Source organism: Cricetulus griseus, chromosome 5 (assembly GCF_003668045.3).
Source record: "Cricetulus griseus strain 17A/GY chromosome 5, alternate assembly CriGri-PICRH-1.0, whole genome shotgun sequence".
Taxonomy (NCBI): Eukaryota; Metazoa; Chordata; class Mammalia; order Rodentia; family Cricetidae; genus Cricetulus; species Cricetulus griseus.
In genome coordinates this window covers 115,518,259-115,530,862 of record NC_048598.1, presented here as the reverse complement: position 1 = coordinate 115,530,862, position 12,604 = coordinate 115,518,259, and the positions used below count along the sequence as shown (strand labels likewise).

The window sequence follows — 12,604 nt, the reverse complement described above, 5'->3', positions numbered from 1 at the left end:
CATGTGACATTCATGCTCGGAAAAATGGGCTTGCTTTTCTCTCTTTGTTTTCCTTCCCCGAAAGCTAGTCACTGCAGCAGTGAGAGAGCAGCAGGGCTTTGCCATTCCTCATTTATTACCCTTGTAGCTGATGTGTTGAGACCTCTGTTTGGGAGCAGAGGAGCTTCAGTCAACTGTGAGTTCAACCTATGAGGTCAATTGTTGAGGCAAAAAGAATCAGCCTTGATTTGTGAGAGTTCTTTTACCACACTGTGTTAGGGAAGCCGTACACTGTACATTTTCTTTAATCTAAGCTAAGCTTGATTGCCTGAGATATCCATACCATTTCCCTAGGGAAATTCCCTGAGAGTCTGATAGTGTGTTGCTTCTTTTAGATAAAAATTTCTTGTGACATCTTGCAATCCTCCTCCTGGGGCATATGTTTTATTCTTATTATAGTTATTCAGAGTTTATTGAGCAGCAGGCATACAGTAGATGATATCGTACATGGATTTGTCAGTGGCGCTAGATGATGAACAGGAATTGCCTCTACTATACCTGCACACAGTAGATGGACAGAAAAGATTTATTAAATGGGCTGACTTACCAGGCAACCACGATGGACTTTAAGAGTGCTGTATTTAACCTCAGAGGATTCTTTATATGTGATGGTGTCCATGCTCAAAGACTGTATGGTCAGGCAAGGGAGCTGAGATCAGTACATGAATAATTATAGCATAGGAACATGTGTTGAGCGCTGCAGACTAAATACTCTGATTGAGCAGAGGAAACAGATAAATTTTAGGTGGGAGTCAGTTTTAGAGAAGAAGTGACGTTTGAGCCAACACGTGCTGCAACAAGCCATGTGTGAGTTGAGAGGAAGAGGTGGAAAGGAAGGCATCACAGAGGAAGGAATATTTCAATTACAGCTTTGCTTTGTTCTTGGTCTGAAGGACAAATGGAGAGGAGAATCGAAACTGCTGCCTTCTCTCTGACAGTGGTTACATCAGCTTCTTCTGGCTTTGGGGATGCCCCTGTTATTTTTGGAGAAATTGTGGTAGGCACACAGCACTTGTCCCCTGGGATTTCCTCCTGTTTGAATAGACTAAGGGCACACACTACTCAGAGTCTGATGAACCCTGAGATGCTCTAAAACCACTCTAAATTCATACTGGTTTGAATTGAACTCTCATCAGGAAAATGATTGCAACATTCCTGCCACCAAAGACTTGGATCAGGAATGCCTCAAGGGTTGATTGACATGGCATAGTCCTCCATTTTTCTGTGGGGCAACAGCCCAGAACATGGAGTTTCCTGGAGGGGACACAGGGGTTATGGTTCCCCTATACACAGTTACATAAATCATCTCTAAGTTATTTTTGGAGACAAAGAAACAGTTTACCAACTACAGTATTTTTTTATCTGTTAATTAGGAAGGTTATCTCTGAGAATTTTGGAACATATAGGAAAATAGCGTGATACCTATGATGACTTTACCCATGAAGAATTTAGATTAAAACAAAACACATATACATACATTCATTCATACATACATACATACATACATACATACATACATACATACATAAAACATGAAGAGGTGAAGGACAGAGGCAGAGAAAGAGAGAGAGACAGAGACAGAGAGAGAAAGAGAGACAGAGACAGAGAGAGGAGTTATAGAGGAGATTAGGTAAAGAAAACAGGAAGGCTGTCTAATGTTGAATGACTTGCAATGTTGTGGGGCTAGCGTAAGGACCTGCTTTGACCCCCAAACTCACATGAAAGATGAAAACCACAAATCACAGTTTAAGCCTTTAATTCCAGGCTGAGGAAGCAGAGATAAGATGCTTCTCCAAACTTCCTGGTCAGAAGCCTACAGTGATGGTACATGACTTTAATCCCAGTACTCAGGAGATGGAGGCAGAGACAAGAAGATCTCTGAGTTTGAAGCCAGCCTGGTCTAGAGAGAGAGTTGTGGGACAGTCAGGGCTACACAGAGAAACCCTGTCTTGAAAAATCCAATAAAATAATACAAAACCATAAACAAGCACCGCCACCTGCACCCCCCCCCCCAAATACAACTTATTGAACAGATAATGAAGCCAAATCTGTGAACTCCAGGTTCAGTGACAGACTTCTATCTTTAAAATTAAGGTGGACAGTAACTGAGAAAAGCATCCCATGTCAACTTCTAGACTACTAGCCTACACACATACACACAAACAAACATATGTTCACATGCACATACATGCACACACATATTTGAAATGCCATGTAACCAAATTCCAGAAATGGTAAAGAGATTACAGGATTGTGGACACCTGTTTGCCTATTGCAGAAACAGGTTTCATTTGGGAAACTCTACTTGCTTTACTACTGAAAGTTAATTTCTGACTCTGCTACTGAGATAAAGTGGCTGGCTATGCCCTCTGTGCACACCTCCTAAGTTGGCCTCTCTGTGAAAGCCACAGCCAAGTTGTCATCAAACTTTTGTGTTTCTCTGCACCACCATATCACCAAGTTGGCTTCTTGATCCTTTTTGTCCTTTCCTGTTTTAGTGTATCTGCTTAATTTTTGTTTTTAATGGATCCCTAGGCCCTAAATTGTTCTTAGCTTTGTGGAGGCTTTCAACCCATTAGTTTTTGAGTGAACAACACATTTCAAAATGCGTAGATATTTTTCTCAGATCAGTGATTTTAAGGCAGTATTGATCACTTGCCTTTATAAAGATTTTTTTTGCCATGGCAATAGTTGAATCATTCAAGATCCCTTATGTATATCCAATATGAGAGAAATATTGAATAAAGGGTCTCAACAGAGCATGAAGGGTGGATTGAAATCTCTCTGAGGGTGAACAGTACACAAAGAGCCTGAGGAGGCATCACAGTATAATGAGAAGAATAACGGAATTGACAGTTTTTAATAGACCCTGGGGGTGTAGAGCTGGCTTAGCAGTTAAGAGCACTGGAGAATTTTTCAAGGACCTGGGTTCCATTTCTAGCACCAACCTGATGGCTCATAACCATTTATAATTGCAGTCCTAGGGGGTCTAATGCCTTCTTCTGCATTCAGTGAGCACCAGACATGCATGCAGTGGACAGACATACACACACGCAAAATACTCAAGCACATTAATATTATGAATACTAATAAGAATTAGAAAACCTGGTTAGAAACACAAACTTGATTGCACTATATGACCTAGACTTAGTCACTGATTCTTTTTAAATAAATGAGTATCAGTTTGCCAATTTGTAATGAGAAGATCCTAAGAGTTATGTTGAACTCTTCTTAAGGACAAGTGAAATAATGGGCATAAGGCAAATGTTATTACACAATGACATCTTAGGGATTGAATGAGAATTACATATTGCTACTTACAAAGCAGCTGTGAACCCGGCTCTAAGTGAATGTGCATCTGCACATGCAGATCTCCGCATCTCCTGTATTAGCAAGTCATTTTCAGGGTAAACCTTTTACTTTGAGGTTTTTCCCTATTAAAAGTCTCTCATATTTGTAAAAAGAGGGACAATCCACCTACCGTTCCTCAGTATTTCCCTTATAATCTCTGTTGAAATATGAGATCCATAATTAACATTTCACAGCAATTACAACAATTCCTGGCATTAAACATTGTAGTCAATCCTTCCCTTTTCCCTCTCTCTGTCCCTTTCTCCCTCCCTCCCTCCCTCCTTCCCTCCCTGTTTCCCACCTTTTTTTCTGTCCAGGTCTTGTGTATCTCAGGATGACCTAAAACTCATTATATAGACCTCAGCTGGCTCTTTTCCAATTCTCCTGCCTCTGTCTCTCAATTCTGGCATTGCAGATGTATGCCTCTACAGCTTGTGCATGTGGTACTATGAGTGCAACTCCATGTATTTGTGTATGCTAGCAAGCATCTGGCTATATCCTTATCCCTAGGAAGCCTATTCTTTCTTAATAAAAAGTAGGTGCTTCTGAAATTTTCATTCAATGGCATATCTAGAATAAATGAATAAATGAACTAGCTGCTTGGAGCTCTAAGATCAATACTCTCTTAGCTAAGGTTGCTATAGCAAAGTACCTGAGACAGGCTGGCTTATAAAAAATTGAGATTATTTCTTCCAGCTCTGGAGGCTGAGAGTTTGAGATCAGTAACTGTCACACTCAGGTTCTAGTGAGGGATTCTTCCTGTTGGCAGAGTATCATCTTCTCACTATCTCCTGACTTGGTGGGAAAAGAATTAAAGAATTTCTCCAGATTTTTTAAAAAATAAATCACATCAAGATCTATTTACTTGAAAATTCTCATCTCTAATTACCTTGATGCTGGGGTTAGAATTTCAAATTATGCCCTGTCAACTTTCTAGCTTGGTGTGTGTGGGGGGCTTGTGAGTCTCCACCCCTAACCAAGGCGGTACTGACAGTTCATGGCTTCTGGGAGAGAGAAAGCCAATTTTCTTTTGGCTTTCCTGGTGGTGTGACTCAGCTTATGAATGGGCTCACAGTCATGGGTGTATGGGCAGCACAAACTGGACTTGGTGAGTTATTAAAAAAAAAAAGGACATGTGGTTGGGGTATGTCTACAGTGGGGAGTGAAGGAATATAGTGCATGACTTATTATGATCAAAAGCTATTCCATGAAATCCTCCAAAAACTAATTTAAGAAGACTTTCATCGTATGTTCTTTGGAGAACTAAGAGTTTTGAGCCTGTAGATACATATAAGTACTGACAACATATAGCCAAAGACTATGCTAGGATAGATACAGATAAAGTTCTCGCTTTAGAGGACTACAAACTTGGTAGGAGGAGACAGATAGATCATTGTCATTTTCCTGAAAGGTAGTCAGTACACAAAATAAAACATCCATGGTTGTAATGGGGAAGTTGAGGAAGAGTTAGTATTATCCTGTAGTTCCAGAAAGACCTCTTGGAGGACATGGTGCCCAACTGAGGCCTTAAGATGAATGTAGAAAACAGGAAAGAAAGATCTGACTAATGAGACAGTGTGAGCAAAGGCAAGAAGGCAGGGCATCTAATAAACAGTGAGGAACTTATAAACTGTTTATAAATACCACAGAACAAATCATAATACCAGAAGTTTTGGAGGTATGATCACAAAATTAGCTAGGACCCAGGTCATTTATTTAACACTGTACACTTGGTCTTTTTTTTTTTTTCTGTATTTACACAGAACCACTGAAAGATCCTAAGCACTGAATGACACCGTCTTCCTGGCATGTTACTCCATAGGCCCTAATTCCTTGATAAAAGCTCATCCCTCTACTGTCTACACCCAGAGCACTTTATTTTCTTTCCAGGAAGTTGAAAAGCAGACCTGGGACAAGAAATCCATCAGGTTCAGCGCCGGGCAGGAGATGACTATCCTTAGCCGTCTCCACAGGAAAGTGTCTCTGCTTGACCTGTATTTCAGTTTCCAGCTGCCCTCTCAGGGCATGCCTTTTTTTTTCCCCCCCTTCTTCTGTTTTTGGCATAGCTAGGCCGCTGTTGCTGGATAAAGCACAAGTAGTAATGGACAATCTATGGCAATACTGAGTTGTACAGTGGTTCCTTCAGAAGCAGGGAAAGTTCACTGAAGCCCATCATAATGCCCTTCTACACGCTGCACCTTCTGCACTGTTCAATTAGATTCTTCCTGCAATGTCCCCCTTTCTCCTCCTGCTGGCACTTCTCCCCCCACACAGTGTGTGAGACTCTCTTTGCCCACAGCGCAACCCACAAGCTTCCTGAGACCTCTAGCGCAGACTGGCTTTTCTCACCATCTTTTCTCATGGCATTTCTAATAGGAGGAAAACCAGGAAAATTGGGTGGATGGAACATATATTCAAAGGAAAAAGGTTTGAGGGGAACACCATTGTGCATATCACATTCCACATCTCTTTGTGATTATTAGACATTTAAAATTGAATTGGTCTTTGCAGCCAGAGATAGTCTCTGAACAGATGATTAATGGTTTCATCTGTAATAACTTTACATTTTATAGAACCCTCATAGGAGTCCACATCTGGTGAACCAAGCTATTTAAGGCTGTGTTAATTCTGTTAATTGCTATATGCTTATTTAAATTGCTGGCACCTGCAGGCTTCGGGATAATGTGTTTGTTGTTGCCTTAAAAATATACTCATTTTATGTTATTCTGTCTCACTGTCTTCTGCTGCTAGTCTCTTATGCTATGCCTTAATTTCTTATGCTATATCTTAATTTTACTTTTACATTGCCTTATCACTTTTCCACTCACTGTCTTTTCCCCTCTCCTTTTACACCCTTTCCTTTAATTCATTGTTTTGCAAGACCTCGCTCTTATTAGTATCCTTCCTAATTTATTAGGAGGGTACAAATGTCCATCTGTTTGTGTGTGACTTGGGGTCATGGTATGGACCTGTATATCCCACTTTCTCTAGTATTAAGAACATTATACATCTCAGAGTCAGCAAGTCCAAGAGAAAGATTCCAAGTCAGTGTGAGGGATGCAGAAGGAAATTGAGTTCAGGCTTGTGTTCTCTGTAACTCATCCCTCATGGTTTGTCTGACATATAGCTAGTCACTTGACTGCCCCAAGTCTAAGCTTCCTTATTTCTAAAGAAGTTATGTTAATCATTTTAATGTAAGGAGAAAACCATATTTTTTTGTTTAATTTTTTGAGATAGGGTCTGGTCTTTGTTGACCAAGCTGGTCTCAAACTCACATCTGCCTCATTCTCCCTCCCAAGTACTGGAAATACTTCATAAAACTTAAAACACTATAAAAATACTAATGCAGTCAGCATTAAAATACTTTTGTTAATCAATTAAAAGACAAATGAATCAACCAGGGACCACCTTATTTCTCTCTGATGTTTCCATAGTTTAAAAGTTGAAGACACTCATCCAACACAGTTTAGAGAAAAGAAATAAGACTAGAAAGCTAGCTACACTAGGGCCAGTTCACATGTTAATTCAAAAGGTGATAGCTTTTCTTGATCTGTGATCGTCATGTTTTAATATGCAGAGTCATAATAGCATCACTGCCAGGCCAAATGCTCACTATAGTGCCAAAGAAGAGGTGACAAAACTGTATTTCTGGGAATTTGTGACACGCATGAGGCATATTTCAAGAGGGGATGGGGATTATCACATATCCCAGGACAGATATAAAAAATGGAGTAGTATCAGTATCTATTGCCTCAGAGAGACTTGGTATTAAAATACTATGACATAGAGATAGAGACTCTTCAGTTACTTTAAAATTAATCTCTCTCTCTCCCTTTCCCTCTGCTCTTCATTGTCTTGATCTAACATCTCAAAGTATAGCCTAAGCTGTCCAGTTATCATGGAGACTAACCTGGCTTAAACTAGGTGCAATCTTCCTGCCTTATCCTCTTTAGTACTGGGAGGTACAGGCCTGAGCTACAATGCCTGGCTCCAAAATCAAACTATTGAAAGGGGATTGCTTTTTTTGAGAAACAGATAGTGGTTGGTTGTTGTTGTTGTTAATATGATATCCATTCCCCACTTTGATGACTATTTACTGTTTTTTGCTGCTTCTCATTCAAACTTCGGTGACTCAGTGGCCTTCTCCCCATGCCTGTCTCTGTCAGTGAGTATGTGATCTCCCATCTAGTCAGGTACTTCTGTGCTCTAGCTATGGTGCTTTTTTCCTAACTCAATTTGAGGCAGGAACATCCGGGTTCAGGATTTTGGTCCATATGTTTTTGGACATAAGCTGTCATTTTTTTGAGGGGGTCAGAATTTGGGATGCTATTTAGCTGAGTACTGGTGTATCCATTTTGCTACAACAATGATGAATTATAAGAGCAGAATGTTGAAAAACAGAACAGAAAGATGAGGATCAAGGAGGTCTAGGTTTTGGTTCCATTTTCAAAGTCTTCGATCAAGTATTCCTAAATTAGACTGCCATTGCATTTATAGCCATGGAAATTCATTCTATTAATCCCTCCTTTGACTAAACCAACTTGGCCTGTTTTTTGTCATTTGCAATAGAGCCTTTGGTCATATAGGAGAACTCACCATGTCCTATTTATCTTCATTTTCTCTGACAATAATATGGGCATTGGGGCCAATACAAAGATAGATGAAAATAGCAAATGCCCAGAGTATTTTATTTATTATCAGCATATCATCTCCACATGTGAGTATAATGACTGGGAATCAAAAGTTTTTAAAACGTTAACTAATTGACAGATCAGAATACTCCTAGATATGAATTTGAAAACAGACAATGGAAGATATCCAGTGTCCTCACATTAAGGGAGTTAACTGACAGACCCAATGTTCTCTGCCTTGAGATAGAAAAGATACCTGTGCTCAAACATCAAGCACAGGCCTTACACCTAAAGAGTCTCCCTGGGAGGGAGACCAATATTCTTACTAGGTTAATGAGTAGGATCTGGATATCCTACAAAGAACAAGAGAGAGAGAGAGAGAGAGAGAGAGAGAGAGAGAGAGAGAGAGAGAGAGAGAGAGAGAGAGAGGAGAAAGGGAGAGATACTGAGATACTCATGGTCAAACAGATAAGCTCTCTGACACACTGGCCATCTAAGTTCAATGGGTATCAAAGAGAAGACTTTAGTGTCAAGTGAGCAGATGGTATTTTCCAGGGAGCATTTTAGCTTTACAGTGAATGAGCTCCCTGAAAAGAAAAAAAAATGTGAGGCTGCTTGATTTGACCAGGCTCATTGCTTTGAAGACATTTCTCACCGATCTCCTAGACAATTGACTATGCATAGCCCATGAAGATCACGGTTTGCCCATATGGTCAGAATTGAGGTCCTAGCTACTGTTGCCAACTTTTTATATCTATCACTCATAACTATTTCCCTCTCCCTAGTCTGTTGAAGGTTACCACCTTTAAAACCATTACAACCACAGCAGTTACATCCACAATGGTAATTAATTTCCAAGCACACGGTGAAGCAAATGTATATGAAATGTGTCTACAAGGAACAATGCACTTCATGCTTATCCCATATTTTCTTTTCACATAAAGCTTAGGTGAGCCTGGCTGTGATGGTGCACACCTTTAATCCCAGCACTCTGTGAGTTCAAGGCCAGCCTGATCTACAAAGGCTAGTTCCATGACAGCTTCCAAAGCCACAGAAAAACCCTGTCTTGAAAAACAAACAAACAAACCAAAAACCAAAACCAAACAAACACAAAAAGCTTAAGTAAATTCTGTCATCATTACTAATTTGAGTTAAGGGACACAGAGTGCTAGGCCCATGGCCACTGTTATCAACATGAATGATAAAGACTAAATATTCCTGGATCATGACTGCCGTCACCATTGTTATCAACTCAGTCATGAAACTCTATGTTAGGAAAGGGGAAAATCGCCTCCAGAGAAGGCTGGTGAATCTGGAATTAATTCCGCTCTGGGAAATGGCTGCTCACTATCACTTGAAGAGCACACTTCATAGGAAAGGTCATTTAATCAGACAGGAATGTCCTGCTGGGAGACCAGCTACAATTACCCATTTCTTTCACCTTGCCATTGATTGTTCTGCGAGGATGGCAGTTTTTGCTTGATTTCCCACTTTGACTGGGCAAATTGATATTGTTCAACCTGCTAATGGAGGAATGATTTTCATTATGAGACTAGAGAGGGAAGGTGCTTCTCTGGGTACAAATGCCAAGCAGTAAAAGGCTTTTGTCTTGAGATACCTGGTGTGTTTTTCATTTTGTTTCAGCTTAGTATTTTCTGTGATGCTGAATGCAGTCATCTCCAGTGCCTTTGTCTTAGGCATTTTCAGTCTGATTTTGAGAGTCTCTTATTTAGCTTTTCTTTCTTTCTTTTTTTCCCCCTTCAGGATGAATTCAGTGGAACTTATTGTTTTCTGAAAATGTCACTATTTACAGCAAATGTAATCTACCACAACAATCCCACTGAGACAAAATCTCCTGTGTCTTCGAATGCCTCAAAGCAGATTTTTAAAAGCCTACTCTTTATACACATACACCTACAGGGATAAAGCAATCATTGAGCTAATTGATTAGCTATTTTTTATTGTTTGCAAATGTGAAAACAATTATTCCATTATTATGGCATTTCAATAGCCTCGTGCTTTACTCCCCATTGAACTATGCCCCACAACTAACTAGTTTCTGCACAGATTTCAAGAGAGATGCAGAAGCAAATGTTTTACTTCACAAATAACTGAACATGCAGCACAGGGCAGCAGTATTGCACCTCAATTATCAACAAATAAAATGCTCCTTTCCCCTCTCTCAAGCTTCCTTCCCCTTACTGCTGTCAGAATGTGGCTTGATATTTCCCAGAGAAAATAGAAAATGTTTAGTTTATACTAACCCCCTCTCCTTCCACCTCCTCCAATCTCCCTTGCTAGCCTTTCTATACCTGGCTTTCAGGATCATTATTTCTCTTTTTCGAGCATAACTACTTTCCTGATTATTATTTTTTTTTGAGATTCGGTCTGTCCTTGGTCTTCTTGTCCCCTGGGCTCTTTCTCCTCTACCTAGTAAAGGCATGGCCTGAAACATTTCTTTGATCTCACCCTCTGTTCATTTACAGCTTAGCTCATTAGTTACCCATGACATGGGGAGCTGTGTGCACTTCCTGTCATCTCTACTTCATGGTCATCCCTTCATGCTCCACATTTGATACCAAACTCAAGGTTTTGCTCCTTTTTAGTAGTGGTGTCTTGTTTTCCTCATGTAAGTTAGAAGCGCTGTATTATAGGTTCTCAATTCACAGCTTCATCAATGTAATTTCTAGAATAGTCCTCATGGCATTATACTGTAGTGACCTGTGTTTCCCAATAGCTCCAGTTTCTACATGGCAGGAACATGTATATGGATTGAACAGTTCCTTTAGATTTAAACATGTAACCTGGCTTATGAGTATATTGAAAATGTTCTTTGATATAGCCAGTGTGAATGGCACCACAATCAGCGTGGTCACATATGTATCTGTCCGGTGTGTTGGCTTAGATTACTTTGGCAATGAAAATATCACCATAAATGATCACTTTTTACAACCAACATTTGCTTTAAGAAAAGACACTTCCTGCTGGGTGTTGGTAACGCATACCTTTAATCCCAGCACTCGGGAGGCAGAGGCTGGTGGACCTCTGAGTTTGAGGCCAGCCTGGTCTCCAGAGCGAGTGCCAGGATAGGCTCCAAAGCTACACAGAGAAACCCTGTCTCAAAAAAAAAAAAAAAAAAAAAAAAAAGAAAAGACACTTCCAAGAGAAATCTGTATTGATTTTCAATGATAGCCCGGAAGAGTTGATACTCATAAAAATGTTATTAATAAATGCTTGTAATAGAATTATTTGCTCAGGTTTCAATTTATGCATCCATTTACATTCTCATTAGCATATAATTCAATCACTTATTCTGACTGTAGTAGATATTGTCAGAATGCCTACTGTTCAGTAGGTTCTGTTCCAAGTGTTTGCAGTATGACTTCATATAGAAGGTCCCTGAGCCAATGGAACTCAAACTGTGGATAAAGGAATCCAGGAACAAATGTGACAATAATTCTTTAAGGTGTCTTTTCAGTGATCTAAAGAGATGGACCAGGGCTCAAAGAGTTTGTTCTTGCAAAAGACTTGGCCTTGATTCCTAGCCCCCACATGGTGGCTCACCACTGCTTGTAACTCCAGTTTCACAGGATCTGATGCCCTCTTAATGACTTTCATGGGCACCAGACATGGGTGTGATGCACAGAAAAACATGTGTACAAAACACACACACACATAAAAGAAAATAACACATATTTCCAAACAAGGAAGAGTGGTGTGCAGGAAGCAAAGAGAACAATGGCAGAGTGAAGATGTTCTCCATTTAGCACGATGTGTAGGCAAAGATTGACTCCTTATGGTGGCAGATAATTAAGTTGAGACCCAAGAGGAAAGTAGTCATGTGCACCAGATCTGGGCCAACTCTGTCACAGGAAGCAACAAGGATCAGAAATATCTAAAGCAAGTGTAAGCTTGGTGTGTTCCATAAGGCCAAGGAGGGCATAGAGCTGCAGCTGAGTGAGAGAAGTGGAGGAAGGAACAGCCTGTGATGAGATTTGCTGCTGCTGCCTTCTGAAAGGATCGGAGCCAGGCAATATCAGCTTACCAAGTTTATCTCCACTTCAGAGTTTCCTGCCCTGCTCATCCCAGATCTGTGATGTTTTTCCCTCTCCCTTCATCCTAAAGAGCAAAGAATCACACTAAGGTCCAGGCACACATACACAATATAGTGTGTGAACTTATGGATTAGCTCCCTCCATTCTCCCTGTCACCCTCGCATTTATAGCATATATATATGCTCTAATGTTTTATGCTATAAAAAATAGAGACCATAAATTTGAAAGGGAGAGGGTTTGGGGAGAGGACGTTCTTGGAAGTGGTTGGAGAAAGGATAGGAATAGAAGAAATGATGTAATAATATTTAATTAAATAAAAAGAAAGAAATTTTCCAAAACAAATCAACACAAAAGCCATGTACCCCTTAGTGTTTCTTTAAGTGTACATCTGTATTAGGTATTTTTATCTGACTTTGGATATAAAAGTCTGGATAAGAATAATTTAAGGAAGGGTTATTTTGGCTTACAGGGAATACAGTCCATCAGGGCAAGAAATACATAGCAACAGGAAATGGAGGCAGATGTGCA

At 40.1% G+C, this 12,604-nt stretch overlaps 1 protein-coding gene across 5 annotated transcripts in view; it reads left to right on the top strand.

Moving 5' to 3' along the window:
* Nucleotides 1-12,604, top strand: part of Nrxn3 (neurexin 3) — a 1,486,512-nt gene that overhangs the window by 385,439 nt on the left and 1,088,469 nt on the right. The gene's annotated exons all lie outside the window — the stretch shown is intronic.